This window comes from Podarcis gaigeae (genome assembly GCF_964106915.1).
Source record: "Podarcis gaigeae genome assembly, chromosome: 7".
Classification (NCBI taxonomy): domain Eukaryota; kingdom Metazoa; phylum Chordata; class Lepidosauria; order Squamata; family Lacertidae; genus Podarcis; species Podarcis gaigeae.
In genome coordinates, this window is record NC_139683.1 from 74,032,557 (window position 1) to 74,052,468 (window position 19,912).

A 19,912-nucleotide genomic window follows, 5' to 3' on the forward strand; every position below is an offset into this window, starting at 1 on the left:
AAGGGGCGGTGGTCTTGCTTCACTGCTGTGGCTAGCATTACCATCTTTTCCTTCTGCCACTTCTTCTTCTCTTGCTTCTCAGCCTCATCCCTATTCCGATAAACTCGGCGTGCAATGGCCATAATTTGGCTCATCAGCATCCCTTCCCATCCTTCTGATTTCTGAATTTTCTTACGAATATCAGAAGCGCACTGGGCCACAAATGTAGCAGTAATCATTCTGCTGTTTTCAGGGGCTTCAGGGTCAAAAGGAGTCCATATACGATAGGCTTCTTGCAGCCTCTCTAAAAAGTCTCCTGGACTCTCATTTGGTTTCTGTTCTACTTCTGAGACTTTAGACATATTAGTGGGCTTCTGGCATGCCCTGCGGATACCTTGCACAAGTGTCTGGCGGTAGGTGGTAAGTCTGGCCAGGTGAATTCCATTGTTTGGATCCCAATTAGGATCTTCCAAGGGAAAGTTATCTTGGAGATGACGGTCAATATTAAAAATATTTCCCACTCTGGCCTGCTCACGCAAATATATCTGTGCCTTTTCAATTATGTCTCTCCTTTCCTCAGTGGTGAAAAGAGTATTTAGGAGCTGGCGACAATCTGTCCAAGTAGGGCTATGAGTATTTACTATTGAAGTCACCAAGTCCATCATAGCCTGAGGTTTTTCTGCAAAAGATGGGGTGTGTGTTTTCCAATTCATCAGATCTGTAGTTGTGAATGGAATATATTGCAGGGTCGAAGTTCGAGGTGGCCGTGGTCCGGGTTGCCCGTTAACCAGCGCAGGCTCCTCAAGTGCATCAAATACTCTTCTAAGAGGGGCTACTACGTGATCTTTCTCTTCGCTTTGCTCCAGGGGCCTCAAATCATAGGGGATGGTATTTGTCCCAAGGCGTTCTTTTAGCAGCTTTATACGCCTGGCTGTATTGCTTGCTGACCGATTAAGGTCTCCCTGTAACTTCTGTAATATTTCTCTGGGACTTGGATGTACAGGGGTTTGGGGTGGGCAATCAGTTGTTCCACTAAAGGAGACTGTAGATGCAGGTCTATTAGGAGTCACAGGTGGAATAACCACTTCTGCTTGGGCTTTATTATAGGACTCCAATGCCTCCTGAAGATATTTATCATAATCTATCAAGGAATCAAGCTCTGTGACTCCACTCCCATTATTCATTCCACTTTCTTGCCTTGGGGTTACAACTGGCGGAGTGTTTGAATTAAGCTCCCTTCGATGTGGAGCATAGGGTGGAGGTGGAAGCACCTCTTCCTCTGGTCCCTCAAAAATGGGTTTGAGTTTATTTGGCAAGATTCCTTTCCTAGCTTCAGCTTTTACAGCCAATAATTTGCATCGTTTGACTTTGCATTCCCTTATCCATGGAGGATTTTTATTTAATGTGCTCAGCCAGGAATCTATATATGGAAATTGTTCTGGGCACCCTCCAGTTTCTTTGGCGATATTAGACCAAAGTTTGCTTACTAAATTTATATCAAAAGTTCCCTGAGATGGCCATTCAGTATTTTGTTTCGGCCATTCTAGTTCACATAACGTTCTCAAGCGCTCTGGCGTCATTTTGACTCCATATGCCCCTGAGAAGGCTTTCTTAAAATTATTTAACATACACTCAAGAGGTGTATTTTCCCCCTTTGAACCCCCAACTCCCATTGTATGGCCCTGTGAAGTATCCACTCAGTCACTCACACACACGCTTTGTGGGTTTCCTTGCCTAGTGAAGTCGCCTTACTAAGAACCGAAGTACTGCCCACTCCACACTCAGGTCAGCTACAGATTGCTCTGTACTTTCTCACACATACAATGCGCTAGATACTTCACCACACTCTACCTCCCAATTTTCCCTTTTCCTCCACCAGACCAACATCTGATGTACCCAACCACCTAGCGTACTCAGTTTCCCCTTACTGAGACGCAGAAGTTTGATCAAGACTTCTCTTCCTCCCAATTAATTGGAGGGCCAAAAATCCCTTTGTGCACTTACCCTTGGTTGGTTCCCTGTTTCCCCCGGTCCGTCGCCGCCAGTGAGCAGGGTATCAGACAGACGAGTCTTCTGCGTTCCCCCTGGAAAAATTTACCAGTGCGCGCTGGGTAAGCAGTGGTCCTCTCTCTTGTACCCTGCCCAGTAGGGCGAAGGGGCTGCGTTCCAGCAGACCACTTATCCGAGTCACAGTGGCACCATAAAATGTAGCACCCTGCTTGTGGTTAACGCTTAGCTGGAATGAAATATTCAACGCAGCAATAGAGAAATTAAAATAATAATTTATTTGTCAGACAAATAAATGAGAGGCTCAGTGGTATATGGTTACCAAGCTCTGGCCTGGCCTCTTGCCATCCTGGCCAGCACTTATATTCCCTTAATCCAGCCCCCTTTGCTCCTCCTGTGGCTGCCTCTGTCCAATCAGCCTGGTTGAAATTCCTATTGGCTGTTTGGTAGAACCAATCACAAAAGATACACCCACAAAAGATACACCCACTTCCTTGCCCTTATAAGGGAGACAAAGAGCTATATATAAATGACAAATAAGTAATAATATATCTTACATGGAATCTTAATTACCAGCTCACCTCTTGCCCTCCTTGCCCTCCTTGCCCTATTGCCTTCTAAAACAAATGTTTAATCTTACATTTTTATGTTCAACAGATGTCAAGGATCTTGAGTTTCACATCAATATTGAAAGATTTCCTTCATTTGAAAGTTTCTAAACAAATGCCTGACAACCATATATATATCAAGAGTGCTTGGATGGCGTCTTCTGTCTAGCAGGGGGGCTAGGCTGGTGGCTGACTTAATTTCAGGATAAATACAACTCTTACAACCATATGAAATAAGAATCTAGCATTCCTTAAATCCTTTGCATAATTACATTTAAGCCAATATATTTAAGCTAATATATTTCATTCACTTATCATAGGTAGCCTTTTAAAAGAATAAAGCCTTTGTAAAGTAAAAAGGAACTCAGTAAAAAACAGCTTTTAAAAAGAAGCCTCTTCAGTTTACACCTCCCCCCTTTCCCCCTCCTTTCCCAGCCAGCTAGATGCTTCTCCCATTAGCTCTTCCCAACAGCTTTAGAAAATTTCCCAAAAATGCTCTTTTTTCTTCTAGCCAAGCCAGTTGCCTTTTTCACTGCTCTTGGCCTTTCAACCTTGGAAAGAAGATCTGGCTCATTTTACTGAGAGGCACATTGGTATTATTTTACTATTTACCCTTGCCTTTAATTGTGTTTTCTCAGCCTTGGGGCAGCATATGTAATTCTCCCTTTTTTATGACTTTGAGAATTGTTTTTCTACTATAAATCAATGGGGCCCCCTTGTCTTAGGAGAAAAACCTCTTGCCAAGGTTCTTTCTGCCTGGCATGAAACATTTGAAAATCTAAGCCCATTTAATTTAGGAACCTGATCAAGATATAAGCCAATATAAGTCTTGATTAAAAATGCAGTCTATATTCAAATGCCACACAACTACACTGAAAGCCCTGTTCCAAGTTGTTGTGACACAGGCCTCAGCAGAATGTGGTGATACGTTGAGTTTATAAGCATAAAGTCAGGACATATTTTTCAGCCAGAACTTGCCAGAACTCAGTTTTGGCACCTCTCAGGTGGGCGCCATTGCCATTCCTACCTGCTTAACTTAGTCCAGTTTTCTTCATAGTCACAGTAAAGGGAGCTGGAATTGTAGGAGTAGGCCTGACAGGTAGACTGGTCGAGGGCATGCTTCTCTAAATGTGTGTGTGGATACATGCATGTGTACATGCATATGTGTCTGTATACTGGTACAATGGCCAGATGCAGGCAGGCAAATAACTCCTGCACCTTCAGTAGCTGTGTAGAAGAGGGAATGTCAACCATGTGTGGTTTGTCTTGCAAGCATCTCCTGTTGATAATCCTTCATCTTCACCTCTGTTAAAGGTGAACTTCCACACACACACACCTTGCCTTTGCACCATACATTGAGGTGTTTGGGTTGTGAACCAGAGACTGTGAGGTGCTAGGAAATTGGGTGGTCAATGGGCTAGAAAACAACAACAGTGTTGGCCTAGTCTGGCTCTGCTCCTTTAAGAAAGATCTGATCTGCAGACATTGGATGGTGAAACATACTACATGGCACCAGTGCTTTCCCCCCTAGAAAAATAGGTGCTGGGAATCACCATGAAGTTGTTACTGTAAGTGCCACACATTTTAACAACAAAGAAAGAGGTGTCCATACTGTGTACCCTTGAGTACTCCCGGTGGGGGGAGGACTGCATGGCACCAAGCTGAACATTGTCACTTGCTAATTGACTGCAGATCAAAATGGCGGTTAATGGGACAGCTGCAGGGGCTAGCTCAAGAGTTTGCAACCCACCTAAGATGCTAGGTTTAGAACAAGCTGTTATTACCTTGTCACTTCAGGGAATCCTGAAACAGAATGTGCATGAGGCAGTGAGTGTGGACTGTCTCTTTAAGAGACATGCATAGCTTGTGATAGAAACTCCCCTCTTGAGGTGCGGTTCCCTCAATAGTTCAGTGGAGTCTAGTTGGAACCTTAGGCTTCCCTGTGTAGTAAGTCCCAGCTGTTCTCATTTTCATAAATAAATGCAGCTGCTGAAGCTCTCCTGCTTCCTCACACAGCAAGTACCCTCCCTAAACTACAGTGTAGAGAGGTGTCTGTTTGTTTTGAACCACCACCCCCAATTATTTTATGGTTGCAAGTCAATCTTTTTGTATAATTCTGTAGAATAGGGATGGGAAACTGGTGGTCTTCTGTATGTTGTTGGACTTGAATGTTCAAGCAGCCCCAGTAGACAGTATGGTCATTTAGCAAGAATGCTGATGGGAAACTGGAGGGCTGCAAGTAACTCCTCCCAGATGTAAGTCTTGCTGTGAAACTTGTGTGTCTTCAAGATTGCTACAGGATCTGAGTCCAAGGAATGGAGGAACCTACTTGGAGGTAAACAATAGAACAAGAGCCTCAAAGGTGGAAATTTGGGTAATTTGGCTTTAAATGCAAATTGAATTGAATTTCTCTGTCCCTTGTTGGGAGTGCTTCCCTGATTGAAATTATTCATGTGGTGCCCTCCTTTCTTACACAAAGTACTAGCAGAAGTAAGGCCCTAGGCTCTTTTAGGTCTTACCAAGGTAGCATTCTGCTCTTTCACTTTTGCTTCTTTATTAGGAGTAGGTGTGAGAGATCACGGAGCTGTCCCATCATTCTCTGTATGGTTGTTCCCCACTTCCCACGGGGCAACCTGTTGAGAGGTATTGCAGTGAGAAGCCATAAGGCATGCCTTGGTGTATATTAAAACTAATAGCAAGTTGTCATCTGTTTTAAAGCGGAACTGACTGGACCTGTCTTGTATGCAAGGCAACAGCTTTAGAAATGGAGCACCCCAACGTGCTCATTTGGGAAATAATAGGCAAATCTCTACCTACATTGGCATTTGGGGTGACAATGTTTATATTGTCAGTGTTGTGCAGTGGTTAGAGCAAGGACCAATGAAAGCACATTCGGCCATCCAGCTCACTAGATAATCTTGAGCCAGACATTATCTCTCAGGCTAAACTACCTCACAGAGCTGTTACAAGGATGGGCAGGAGAAGGACAACATGTACTGCTCTGAACTCTTTGAGGGAAGGACAGGAAAAATGTAGTACAGTAGTGCTTTTGAGAAATGGGGAAGGATGATGAGACAATTTGGCCCATATCCTTGATCAAATATGCCTTTGAGCATCACTGGTGCTTTTAAAACTGTTGTGTGAATGGAACAATATTTGTTCAAATGAAATTCACAGTATGACTGCAATTCTATGCCTACTTCTGAGAAGACATTCAGTAGATTGCAGAGTTAGACTGAATATCACCCCTCCCCTAACTACTTGGTAGTAAGTGCTATTGAATTTGAGAGGGGCTTATTTCTGTATAATTGCATATATGAAACAGGGGAAAACTGTTTTCTGTTACACGCTGTCCCCCTCCCTTAAGCTTGCAATAGCACTGCTTCCTGTGCACAAATCAGGTTGTATAAATTCCCTGCAATACTTCCCTCACATCCAAAACGTATCCGAAGATTTTGTTTTCTAGGGTGGCCAAACCATGGGGCTCAAGTGGCAGTAGTACATGGAAGTAAACAGGAACAGAAGTTATTCATCTGCCCAGTAGAAAAACAGCAACACAGTGTAGGGTTGCCATATTCTGAAGCCCCCAAACACGGGCATGTTTGGGGCATGCCCCCCAACAACTCGCATCTCCCTCACTCGCCCCCCTCCCTGCTGCTGAGCCCTTCCTTGCCTGCCTGCTCCTTCCTTCTTCTCTCTCTCTTTCCTTTGCTATCTCTGGCCTCCTGCTATCTGGACAATGGGAGGCCGAGTGGCCCCAGGAAGGTCATGCCAGAAAAGGCTGCTGGAAGGATCACCAGGCCTAGTGCCACCCCCAGAGTCCAGCACAGCTGCCCCCCTTTAAAAAATAATAATTTAAGAAACCCCAAAACCCAGACATTTCATATAAAATAGAAAAATCTGCCATCCCCCCAAAAGAGGACATGTCTGGGGAAACCCAGACATATGGCAGCCCTAACGTGATGCTTTTGCGGATTTAAAATGGTTTTAATCTGTGATGTCAGCAATCCTTTAAAACGCTCTTGAAAGATTGGCCAGTGTCCCCATATTGCAGAAGGAAAGCTGAGCGAGGAAGCGGCTTTCCTAAGGACACATCTGGTTCATGGCAGAGATGCCATTCCGATTCTGGGCCACCTGATTCATAGCTCAGTTATCCACCACACTGTGTTAGTTCTTCCTAGAGTCAAACAGAAATTTTTCAAACTCGTTCCACTCTCTCAGCCGCACACCGAACTATTTACTTGGGCTGAGAAGGAGAGGAAAGAGGATGGCAAAATTGTGACAGCAGAAGCAAAGATTTGGAGCTGTAATAAACAAACAAACAAACAAACGCTGGGACCTAATTTGATTAGTAGAATGTCTGGCATCTGGTGGGCTGGGCTTTTGTACTGTGCCCTCTGTGTGTTCAGTTCAGTTAAAAAGAGGCTAGCTGCCATTTTCCTCAAGATGTTTCTTTTCTCTCACTCTGTTACATTTTCCTACTTTAAGACTTTGTTTCATATATGTATATAGGGGGGTTGTTTGCTTCACTGGACAAAGAGACAAACTCAGCTGAAGGAGGAGAAGGTGGCTGAGTGAGGAGACATTTCCCTGACAAGAGGACTGATTTTTAGTCACCTTCCCCCTCCACCACAGGAGCTAAGGTGGCCAGATACAAAAGAAGGCCGGGCTCCTGGGCTCTTAATATAGGTATAGACAAGGGCATTTTAAACAGGTCTGCGTAGCTTGGTTGACAAGCCTTTCTTAAACACAACCATTAATGGTACCACTGGCCTGCCCTCTCTTATATTTGACTACCCTAGATCTGAGAATCGGAGCCTGGGATAGGCAAAGGAGTAGCCGACGTAAGGGGGCCGCCACGTACAATGAAATGGAGGGACACAGGCAGAGTGTCAAGGGAGGGACAAACTGGGATGCATGTTTCAGCGTTTCGGACTGGAATAATTACAATGCTCCACGTCTGTCCTGCAACTCCTGAATGTGTGTGAGGGCATGAGGATATTTTAACCCCAGCGCACAAAACATTCAGCCTTTAACAGGTCCTGCCTGTAGTGCAGGCTGGAGAGGCAGACCTTCCCACCTTTTTACCTGCCCTGTGCTTCTTAAACTGACGCATGCCAGAGCGAAATTGGGCGCTGTGTTTTGAGAGAGACAAATCCTGCTTTGAATGCAGCATCTCCTATTATCTCCCTCTTTCTTTCTAGGAGGATTGGGTAACAGTAGAAGAATTTCCTGGTTTTAAACTCTTACTGTTTTTGTGCTGCTCTTGGAAAAAGACCCTGGCCACCGGCAGCAGAACCTTGCCTATTGATTGGCTGCTTAAACGGGGGCCTGTTGGATCCAAATAAGCTGGATTGATTATACAGCAGCAGAAGGAGCTGAGTGCACAGTGAGCGTTGAGGCGAGGAAGCAAGAGAGAGAGAGAGAGGAAGAGAATATGTACTATGGCATCAGTATGTAACTGCTGGAGCCAGATAATCCTGCTACCTAGCTCCCTCCGTGGACAACTTACTGTGCAGCTTTCTTCCTTCGTGAGAGGATGCCAGCCGTATGCCAGTGAATCAGCTAATAGGACTGGACCTTGGAAATAGTTCATTTGACTTATAATCTGTGTCTTTGAATTGAAGATTCACTACTGACAACAAGCCTGGGGTCAGTAAGCCCCCTCAGAGCTGAAGATGCTTATTGAATAAGGTAAGTTTAAATATGTGCCCTTATCACTAGGATGTGGTTAAGCTTCAGGTAGTACAAGCCTGGCATTTTTGCATCCTTAAATGTACAGGCTTGCCTGTATGTGGGAGAGCAAGAAAGAGAAGTACTATGTATAGCAAGAGAGAAAAAAACAAACTGTAAAAGGGAATAATGGTTGTTTAACCTGAACCCAATAATAGTGAAATGATGCTCCGCTAACTCCTTGGGAAATGTTTTGCTAGCAAACTCCCCCCACAGCCCCCCCTCCACAAATAAGCAGCATATGGGGGTGGACAATGTGGTAAGATGTTTTATTTCTATGATTTTATTTCTTCTTTACTAGTCCTGCTGTACTTGTCAAATAGCTTGCTTTGGGGGGGGGTATTTTTTACTGCTGTTTTTTCTGGGCATTTGCAACTGCTTTAAAACAAATCTGTCACTTGTGAACTTAACTCCCGTGCAAAAGCAACTGTTGTTGGTTGTCTAAAAATAACATGGCTTGGCAGGTCCAATAAATGGTGCCCTAACATTAGCATGCATCTGCCTGCAGAGACCAGATCAATATTTCTGAGACAGCATGTGAATCCCATGAGGTTATGATCTTGTGTCTTCAATTTCTGGAGCATTTGTCCCATTTCTGAATGGATTGCCTATTCTCATGGGCGAAAACGACAGGTTTTGCTTCACCTGCAAAATTGTCGAGATTGGAAGGAAATACTTTCTTTAGCCCCGTCTGGAAACTCACAGATCTGAGGGGAAATTCTCTCTGTAAGCTGTGTGGACATCAGGAGGCTGCTTGATTTTGGTTTGTGTAGGTGATGGGTGTATATAGAGTTAAAGCAGCATCACTTCAGATTAATAGGCTTTGCATTATGTTAATCCAGCTGTGCTGATCTGCATCACCTTTTAAATATCACCTAGTCTGCTTATTCTGCTGCTTATGATCACAGCCAAAAGGGTTTTGTGTTCTGTTTTTTTGATGCTGTTTAATTGCTAGGATTTCTTCTTATGTGTAGAGAAATGGGAGTTGCTATAATGGAGCTTTTGATTAGCTTATTTGCATACTCAGCCACAATTTTCCTGGGGGTTGTCCAATTAACACAATTTGCATAGCATGCTACCCTCACAACAGTGACTTCTTACTCTAAAAGGTAGTCTCACATGGCCAACCATGCTTTTATGCACACGGTAATTAATATTCCATCCCCCCACTCCCCTCCAGTAGATTAAGCTCAGCAGGCTCTGTGTATACACACACACACACACACACACACACACACATTTTTAACTGATATCCAGTTTCGTTAAAATGAAATTCGGTGTCAAAATACTGGCGTAGTCCATTGCTGGGCATACGTATATTGCACTGTGGTAACTGGCATTTACTTCCAGATTTTCACCTTAGTTATTTGTGATAAAGGAAATGTGGGTTGTGGTTTCTGTACACACTTACTTAGGAGTAAGTCCTATTGAACTCAGTGGGACTTTGTTCTGAGCAGACACGCTAAAGATGGCACTTTAAAAATCTGAAGCCCTTTGATGAACCAAGGTATCTGTTTGAACTGCGAACTGGAGGAATCAATAACAGAAGGGTTTTATTTTAAGAATCGGTACAGAAGGAACACTTGCAACCCGAACACTTAACATGTTATATACAATGGCAGGCAAATAGGCTGTGGTATTGGTTGTCAACCAAATACACAACTATTTTTTTGTTTGTTTCAGCAAAACTCTAGGAACATGGTCCAGCCAAACTCTTATATCCCAATTGAAAAGTTTGATGCTTTAATGTATCTTATGGAAATCAGTGGGACTGAAACCTGAGCTAGCTGGATCATGCTTTAAGTGTGTGCTGGGGTCATATTTTAGAAAGAGGAACGCTGACTTACCTGTATGTAGTATGTATGCTGGTTTCAGCTAAAGCTTTTGAAATCCACTTTGCATTTATGCAGTTGCACAGATCAGCATCATTTAAGCAGGATTGTAATAGCCTTGTTTATATTATGAAGAGGCTCGATTTAAAACCAACATATCCTTGGGGAAGGGAGGATACCACACAAATGGGCTGAGGAATATTTCCTGTCTCTGTCTCGTGAGGTGGACTGGTTGTGGCATCCTGCACATCATGTCAAATATAGTGAAGTCTCTCTCTTTTACATTTCCTGCATTGGATATCATTTAGATGAAGTGCTGTGGTGAAGCTTCATGACATAAATTTCTCTGCTCTCTACATTGGGCATCCTTGGTCATTGTGTCTGGGCTCTTTAAGGACAACATATTACTTATCCTGGGGAGATTTGCTTTTTCTTCACTGCCTGCGAAAGAATCCCTCATAATAATTAGCAATGTCACTTTGCAGCAGAGGGAATATAATTGACTCCCACTCATACACAGTGTCTAAAAACATTACCACTATGATATGCACACTTGGGTAACAAAACAAAAAAAAAAGGAGCTTCTATAAGGATTTTTACAAACTAAAGATATCAGGCATGCTTTTTACTTCTGTATGGTAAAGCTAATATGGATTGGAGAGTTTTTCAAGGATGACTGAAAGCACATGTGTTCTCTGCTGTTGGCCCTAACTATCTAAAACTGGTTTTACATGCTTTGGAAATGTCCATTTTTGCTTTTATACCTTTGAGCATAATCAGTCTGCATTTTGTTCTGGTGTTTTCATTCGGGCTCACTTAGACTTCCCCATTCTAATAACTTTGCCTGTTTGGGAACAAATTTTCTTTATGTTGTGGAACAGAAATCCTTTTTTTCTTCCCCTGCAGTTAACTTCTTAGAGCCATTAGGGGGCTCTTTCTTCCTATGTTATTCACGCAGCAGGCTATGTTACAAAAATACGATTGATCCTTTCTGCCTTGCTTTACTGATTCTAAAAAGTTCTGCTTCAATTGGCTTATTTTAAATGTAGCGATACTGTAACCAGCTAGAAATATTTGTCCTCCTTGATATTTGATGATAATGAAAAAAACTGTTTCAGATGTTATTGGATCACCATACATTAATATATTAGGATTTTTAGTTCTTTCTCTCTCAATCTCTCCTTGAAAAAATGGAGTGAAGTGTTACTTAATACAGCATAACGTTCTTAACATACATAGGATAAGAATTCTGGCATCAGAAGGTGTTTGGGAGTTGATTGAGGAATAGGATTGAGGTGGTTCTTGGTGGCAGGGATAGTTAAAGGCACAAACTGATGTCTGGTGCAGAAGGATTTGGTGCTGGAGGAAGGCATGATTCAGCCTCCACTTCAGACAGCTAAATGTCTTAGGCCAGCACAACTCAACCATATTCAGTCCTTGACATCATTATTTAAGGAACACTGGGTAGCAGAGTTGCCAGACCCAAAACATGTGCTCCATCTAGATGTTTGAATCTGCTCTTGAGAGATGTGGGGAGAGAAGATACTGCAGGAGTTCATGTAAAGCTAATGAAAAGGATGTAATTGGTTCAACCTATATGGGCCTCAGTCCTTGGGTCACTTAGTATTCATACTGAGACAAGAAGCTGCAATATAACCTGGTTAGGCTTTTAAGTAGGTCGATTTACAAGTTTAAGGCAAATAATTTTTGTGCCCAATTCATTGGGAAACAACTGTCTCATTTTAAGTGGGACATCCTGGATTGACAGAAGCGTCCCTCACTTCCTATCCCAGTCCCAGATGTCCTGTTTTGGCTCCTGTGCTTTGGCCATGCCAGACCATCCAGCCAAAAGACATAGCTGGCTTTGTCTCACCCTGTGGCATGAGTCAGTTGGCTCCCATCAGAGTGTAGGACCAAAAAAAAGTTGGCCAGACTGGACACAGGGTGAGGCCTTAAGAGTTTGTAAGGGCCCCTCACTGACCCAACCTGGCCATGCAGTCATTTACTGCCCAACCTACTGGGCTCTCAAATGCTTTTTTGGTAGCAGAAAGGCAGTGTCAGCTTTGAATGGGAGCCATCTTTTATTATTATTCAAAAGCAAAGGAAATGCCACATTTATCTTCTTCTTTTTTAGATTATGAACCAATATCAAAAGTCTTGGTTGTTGTTTTAAAAGCACTATATAAATATTACAGTGGTACCTCAGGTTACAGACACTTCAGGTTACACACTCCGCTAACCCAGAAATAATACCTCAGGTTAAGAACTTTGCTTCAGGATGAGAACAGAAACCGTGCGGCGGGAGCAGGAGGCCCCATAGGCTAAAGTGGTACCTCAGGTTAAGAACAGTTTCAGCTTAAGAACGGACCTCCAGAACGAATTAAGTTCTTAACCCGAGGTACCACTGTACTAACTGTTTTGGCAGTAAAATAGCTCTTCAGGTCTAGTGCCCAAAACATCTGATAGTGTTTAATTATATAATTACACATTTCACTTGGGTTTTTGAACTAGAGAATTGCATAATTTATTGTTAGACTTCAATTCCAGTATTAAACTTGAATTTAAGGTCTGTAGAAAAACAACAGATGTATTGGATTCTATTCGTTGAATGATTGCACTTAGTATAAGGATTTCTGCTGTATGCATAAAATGGCTTCTTGCTATCGGCATAATACTGATTTGTTTTGTGAGTTATTCCATAGCCATGATAACCCATGAAGTATCAAGCTCACATTATTTTTGAAGTAAGTCTAAGTAGTTCTTATAAGCGAGATCATCAGCTTTGATAAAGTACAACCTCTCTTTCCCTGAAATTGCTCAGGAGAAACGAGTGAGCAGGGAGTTAGCTATTGTTGGATAGAAGCCTCACCAGCTGTTCCTTTTCTTGTCAATATATCAAGTAAGATTTGAAATACCGATGTGCTAAATGCAAATTTCAGTTAGCACGTTACAATTTTGAAGAGCTTCTTTCCCCCGCCCCTCTGCATAGTATTTCCCTGTGATAAAATGTTCTCTTGATGATTTAAGATAAGCCCATTTTATAAGCCACCAAACTAAATGCAGCCATTGCCAGGTGCTTGACAACCATTTCTTTCCCCACTTTTGTAATCACAGGAAGGAACCAAAAGATGGAGGATTATTACTTGCTGAGATCCTTATATGCAGCTGGTGGGCTGTATTCAGCTCAGTGGGCTTGCTTTAGTAAATCTTGGTGGCTCAAAATGCACAAACGTTTGGGTATCCTGGTGAAAAAGAGGGCAGGGTTCCTGCACGTTTTGATAGTTGTGCAGAAGAGGGGATTACAGCAGGAGCAGTGGTCATGGCAAGCTACACTTGTTGAGGATCTCTTCTGCACAGCTGCTCTCATTTTCACCTGAGTCCCCTATGCAGACCTGCTCTCATATTACAGTATTGTTGGAGTAGAACTTTTATTCTTCCTGATGTACCTCAAGTGAGTAGTGCAGATAAGTATGAACTGCATTTAAATGTTGCTTTTGTGAAGGCAGAATCGATGCATGTGGCATAGGTTGGGAGGCAGAAGAACTCTGAACTACAGGTTCTCCGTTTAATTGTTTCTTTTATAATCATTTTTTAAGTGCATATGCCTGGAATTTTTCAATTGCACGTTAAGCTTCCACCCATGCACACATTTACAGTGGATCTTCTTGGGATCTTAAATTTCAGTGATGCCCTATGCAATACCCTCACCTCTCTGCTTCCATTCTACCTCATAGTTGCAGCATTCCCTGTGGCACCTCTGGGTGAGGCTCTGCACCCAGTGCAACCAAACTGGTTATGCCCCTCTAAATCTGTTTCAGGCTGCCACTGTTACTGCCGCTACCTCCGATCACTGCCATGAGGCCTCACAGGCTACCACTACTGCTGCCACCTCCTGTCACTGCTGTGTGGACCAAAGCTCCCATCACTAGGTGATCAACATTATCATTTATAACAAGGAATAAGTGGGGATTGTGCAAATGTTTTATTTTTTGTCATCATAGCTGTCAACTTTTCCCTTTTCTTGCAAGGAATCCTATTCGGAATAAGGGAATTTCCCTTAAAAAAAGGAAAAAGTTTGCAGCTATGGTTGACATTAATAATTATCATTTTTATATCCCATTCTAAAGTGTTCACAATTCCTTCAGACTGTAATGCTTACATTAACTTGGTAAGATATGTCAATATTCTTTTCCACATTCTGAAGATGGGGGACTGAAGTTGAGAAAGAGTGGCTTGCTTACCAAAGGCTATCTTCTGAATATGTGGCTGCTCTGTTTATTCCTGACATCATGATTTTTATAGTGGTTGGCAAATATATTTCCTTTTATGTACTTTTTACATTGTTCTGAAATTCTTCACAAGGGAGAGTGGTGCAAAGTGATTCCATGGTAAAGATAAGTGATTCTGAAACACAAGCTAATGAAATCTCTTACAGTCTGAGGCATGGTGCTTAAATATAAATAAAACATTCAGCAATACTGAATGTTTAAAGATGGCTAAAGCAATTTTTCAGATGTGTCTCAGTATGAAACTGGAGGAGCATCCTAACAGGATTTCAACAGACCCACTGACATGCCAAATACTTAAGACTCCTTCTAGTCTTTGATGTTCCTGGATCTCTTATGAGATGCCTACCTACTGATCCATTCCAGTTGGCCTTTTGTATTATCTGGATGTACACATTCCTAGAGGTCCACAAGTGGCTGTGGAAGACATGGACACCAGCATGTCATCCCTCCCAACTCAGGGCGACAGAGAGTTAATACTCCAAATAAATCAACATATGTAACTAGAGTCAGATAACAGGTTTGCCACTTCTGGTACATCTGATGGCTGAGCAATGACTCCACCTCAACGTGGGTGGATCTATCCTCAGAGAAACTGGGGTTCCAGATCTACCCCTCCATTGGTTCTCAATAGGTATAGGTAAAAGGTAAAGGTAAAAGTCCCCTGGACAGTTAAGTCCAGTCAAAGGTGACTATGGGGTTGCGGCGCTCATCTCGCTTTCAGGCCGAGGGAGCCAGCGTTTGTCCACAAACAGCTTTCCGGGTCTTGTGGCCAGCATGACTAAATGGCTTCTGATGCAACGGAACACTGTGATGGAAACCAGAGTGCACGGAAACACCATTTACCTTCCCGCCACAGCGGTACCTATTTATCTACTTGCACTGACGTGCTTTTGAATTGCTAAATTGGCAGGAGCTAGGGCAGAGCAACGGGAGTTCACCCCGTTGCAGGGATTTGAACCGCCGACCTTCTGATCGGCAAGCCCAAGAGGCTCCATGGTTTAGACCACAGCGCCACCCCCTCCGTTGGTTCTCAGTAGGTTTACCTGCAGTCCACCTGAAGGAAGTGCTGGATCTACAAACTTTGTCATGGAGGACAAAAACCTGTACTGCCACCCCACTCTCCTGGTTGTGAAATCCATGTGACATTTTTTTTTTTTAAGTGTTGCCTTTGGAAACTTTCCAAATGCTGTCTGTTGACCCTCCCAGCACTGGTGAAGGATACACCACCAGCGGGCCTCACCTCGGAGAGGATGGGAGGAAGGCAGCTCTAGCTGCAGTGAAGTCCCTGAGCCCTGCTCAGCCATGACACCCTTCACTACATGCAGTCCTAGTCCTGGGCCCAATGAGAGTGACCAACGTGCTCCTAAGTACCGTAAAACAGCACATAAAAGGGCACCACTTCCTCTGTCAAAGACCACCCAAAAGCACCCTTGCCATGTTTCCTTAGGAGTCAATGGAGCTTGTCGACCCTGGGAGGGGTGTGGAATGGCAGAGGTACTTCTAGCAACTGCACAATTGAGCAGCTGTGGACATGGGTTCTGGCAGACTTACAGCCAGGCAGGTAATGTGACTGCTGGTATCTCCTGCTTACCTTTTGCAGGGCCTTGGAGAGAAGGCATCCATGGACAAAAAGGTTGTTCTGAGGTTCGCATGTTCTCTTTGCTATAAAAGCTGGTCCAGTGTCGAGGGCCTTCTGGCGGTTCCCTCGCTGCGAGAAGCCAAGTTACAGGGAACCAGGCAGAGGGCCTTTTCGGTAGTGGCACCTGCCCTGTAGAACGCCTTCCCACCAGATGTCAAAGAGAACAGCAACTACCAGACTTTTAGAAGTTATCTGAAGGCAGCCCTGTTTAGGGAAGCTTTTAATGTTTAATAGATTATTGTATTTTAATATTCTGTTGAAAGCTGCATGGCGGGGTATAAATAATAAATTATTATTATTATTATGTAAAAGCAGAGGAGCAATGGCCTTCCCCTGCCCATTTTGAGTATGGTGGGCCTACAGGAGAATTTTCTCCAATTTTGCCACCTACCTAACCTACCAGCCAGGGTACATGCCCCCTTTTGTACCCCAGATCTGGCACTGTCTGTGGGTGGACCTGACATCCAAACAATGTCTTTCCACTCATTGTTAAAACCCTCAGTTCATTTCTTGGCTTCATTCAATGCTTCCAGCCTTAATTAAAGGTAAAGGCAAAGGTACCCCTGTCCGTACGGGCCAGTCGTGTCCGACTCTAGGGTTGTGTGCCCATCCCACTTAAGAGGCCGGGGGCCAGCGCTGTCCGGAAACACTTCCGGGTCACGTGGCTAGCGTGACGAAGCTGCTCTGGCGAGCCAGCACCAGCGCAGCACACGGAAACGCCATTTACATTCCCGCTAGAAAGTGGTACCTATTTATCTACTTGCACTTAAGAGTGCTTTCGAACTGCTAGGTGGGCAGGAGCTGGGACCGAAAGATGGGAGCTCACCCCCGCCGTGGGAATTCGAACCACTGACCATACGATCAGCAAGCCCTAGGCACTGAGGTTTTACCCACAGCGCCACCCACATCCCAGCCTTAATTAATTGTGCCTAAATCACTGGCTACGAACACGAAGAGGGGGAGCAGGTGAGTTTCTCATGTAACAAATGGCAGTGATAGTGCTTGCACTTTTCTACAAATGCTAGAAATATTCTGCGAAAGAAAGAAAGAAAGAAAGAAAGAAAGAAAGAGGGGGAGGGGAATCTGGGGGTTATAGTTCATCCAGAGGGGCAACTGCCCCCATGCTTGTGGCCTTCCAGACGTTGTTGAACCCCATCTATTCCAGCCAAATAGGACATAGGAGCGCTGACCAGTTTTGCATGTGGCAACCCCTGGACTTTCCAAAACTGCAAGTTCAGTCCACATAACAAAAATGTAGGAATGATTTGTTTTACCATGTGGGTAGACAATGCAGTATCGGCAAAGCAACAATAATTACTGTAAGTGGGGGGAATGTACTATATCTTGAAAAATGTACTTGGTCAAGTATTAAAGGCTGTAGCCGAAATACAGTGAATTTCTTGTATCCCATGTGGAAGTGATCCTCATTGTGGAGACAGCCAGAGATAGTGCTATTACAATTGCCTTTACTTGAATTTCAGAGTCCTTAGAGCTAAGCCAGAGACACTTCTGCTCAGCTAAGACGATGCTTATGCTTTGGACTAGAACAGTGCATGGACAATAATTAATGACATAGGTCTGTAGAGTACAAAATACATCAAAAGGTTCCTGCAGAAGAGCTGATAGCAAGAAAACGTTTCTTAGGGCTTATTGTCCTCCGTCGGCAAAATGGCACTTTGGAAAATTAAGCTGTTTACTGCAAAAACAAACTCATTGCGACGCCTTTAATTATTTATACCGTCTATTTTTAGCTTAGGTCTTTTTCATGGATTCTGGTAGTTATGGAGGCACCGTATCAGGGAGTATATACTGTGCAGTTTATTGAAGAGTTTCCGCATAAATCAATGCAAGTTTAACTTTCTGGTCATGGGCTGTTTTGGCTGCTGATAACACATGGTAATGAATTGCTTTCTCAAATTCACAGGAGGCGGCACGAAAGATCGCAAAGTTTGAGGTTCAGAACAAGCAGTAATTTCTCTAACCTGTTGGTGGGAGCAGGAGACTTTCTCTCACTGTGCTTCCCTCTCTGGTCTGCAGCCCTCTGCTAACATTGAAGGGCAAGCAGCAGGGCTATTTAGGGCTCCTTGACAGTTCATGGGATTGCTGAAAGCAGAACAAGATTTTTAACCCAGCATAGTACAACTTAAGAGCTGGGGATGGTAGGTATGCATGTGATCTCTAGTGCAGGGATGGGGAACCTCAGGCATCCCCCCCCCCCCACCCCTGAGACTCTGTTTTGCATACCAAGTACTCATCTAGAATGGTAAAGAAAAAGTGATTTATATATGTTGTATGTGCGATATGGTGATGCAGGTGGTGCTGTGGTCTAAACCACAAAGCTTAAGGCTTGCTGATCAGAAGGTCGGCGGTTTGAATTCCTGCGACAGGTGAGCTCCCGTTGCTCGGTCCCTGCTCCTGCCAACCTAGCAGTCTGAAAGCATGTCAAAGTGCAAGTAGATAAATAGGTACCACTCCGGCAGGAAGGTAAATGGTGTTTCCTTGCGCTGCTCTGGTTTTGCCAGTCATGCTGGCCACATGACCCGGAAGCTGTCTGCGGACAAACACCAGCTCCCTCGGCCAGTAAAGCAAGATGAGCGCCGCAACCCCAGAGTCATCCACGACTGGACTTAAGGTCAGGGGCCCCTTTATCTTTTTATGTGTGATATAACATTGTGTCACCAGATAGCGACGTGGAGTCTCTATCTGTTTTCCCTGTTTAAATTGACAGTGCTTTAAAGAAAGAATAAGAATGAAAAACTAGAATCCTGAGAAGCTTTCCCAGAATGCTGCATTTTCCTCTTCATTATTACACAACGGTAATTCAGATTGTCAGTAGACAGTGGAGTCAGTAATGTGTAGTCCTCCTACAAGTGTTGAGTAGTACAGTGAGGAGAAACTGGGTGATACGTATGCCCATGTGAGAAGCAGGGCTCTACTAATTAATTGTATGCAGCAGGGGTTGCCACCCTTTGGGGATACATAGGCACATTTGCAAACTGGAGTCAAGCACATACTGCAACCTATTATCTTGACTACAGTAGAATGGTTCTTTCAAGGCGAATTTTAGCAGAGGAAGGGGACCCAGTGGGTGCCAGAGAAAGCTTCTGTAGATTCTTGTGGACCTGTGGGCACCATGTTGGTGGTTTCAAGGGTGGAAGGGGTGGAATATCTTAAATGTTGGAGGGAAGCAGCAGCAGGAGAAGGACTTATTTTAGGCAGGGCAGAAATCCCACAGTAACATCACTCTCACTTAAAGATCTTTGAAACAATTTTACAAGACCTTTGCAGCAGCTCTTGCTGATATAACACATGTGGAGGCAGTTTTTGTTGTTGTTGTTTTCAGTGTCTCTGCAAAGCTAGTGTTAATTGCAATTCTAAGCCAATGAGATCCTATGCTTAAAATATATGACTGCTTGCTTTATGCTCCTAAAGAATAGCAGGGGTTAGAATAAAAATCACATCATGCTTTCTTTCTTTTTTTAAGTATACAAATATATTCGGTGGTTGGTTGTTCTCAAAGATCTGTACAATTCAACTAAACTAAATGACAGCTCTTTGTTATAGTAGAGGAAATAATCATATAAACTTCAGCTTCCTTAAAGTAACTGGCAGATAAACAGACAACAATACAAATAGCTGCATACAGACTCTTAATACATTATGTGGCTGCTTCCTAGAGAAGTTTGATTAGCTCCTTCCCTGTTGTCCTTCCACTGTCAGACAAAGAACTTTTTATTCCAACAGGCCTTTAGGAACTGACTGGAAAAAACTAGTGTTATGATGATGTTGTTTTGTACCTTGGAAGTTGAACGGAATCTGTTCCGG

The 19,912-nt window shown here is 43.5% G+C and overlaps 1 protein-coding gene across 4 annotated transcripts in view; it reads left to right on the forward strand.

Moving 5' to 3' along the window:
• Nucleotides 1-7,809: 7,809 nt before the first annotated feature.
• Nucleotides 7,810-19,912, forward strand: part of CDH18 (cadherin 18) — a 605,089-nt gene continuing 592,986 nt past the window's right edge. For 3 of the 4 annotated variants that reach the window (XM_083747246.1, XM_083747247.1, XM_083747251.1), the window contains exon 1: nt 7,810-8,288. The gene's annotated coding sequence lies outside the window, so the exon portion shown is untranslated. Of the gene's footprint in view, nt 8,293-19,912 lie in introns of all 4 variants that reach the window. The other variant, XM_083747250.1, reaches the window with a different exon arrangement.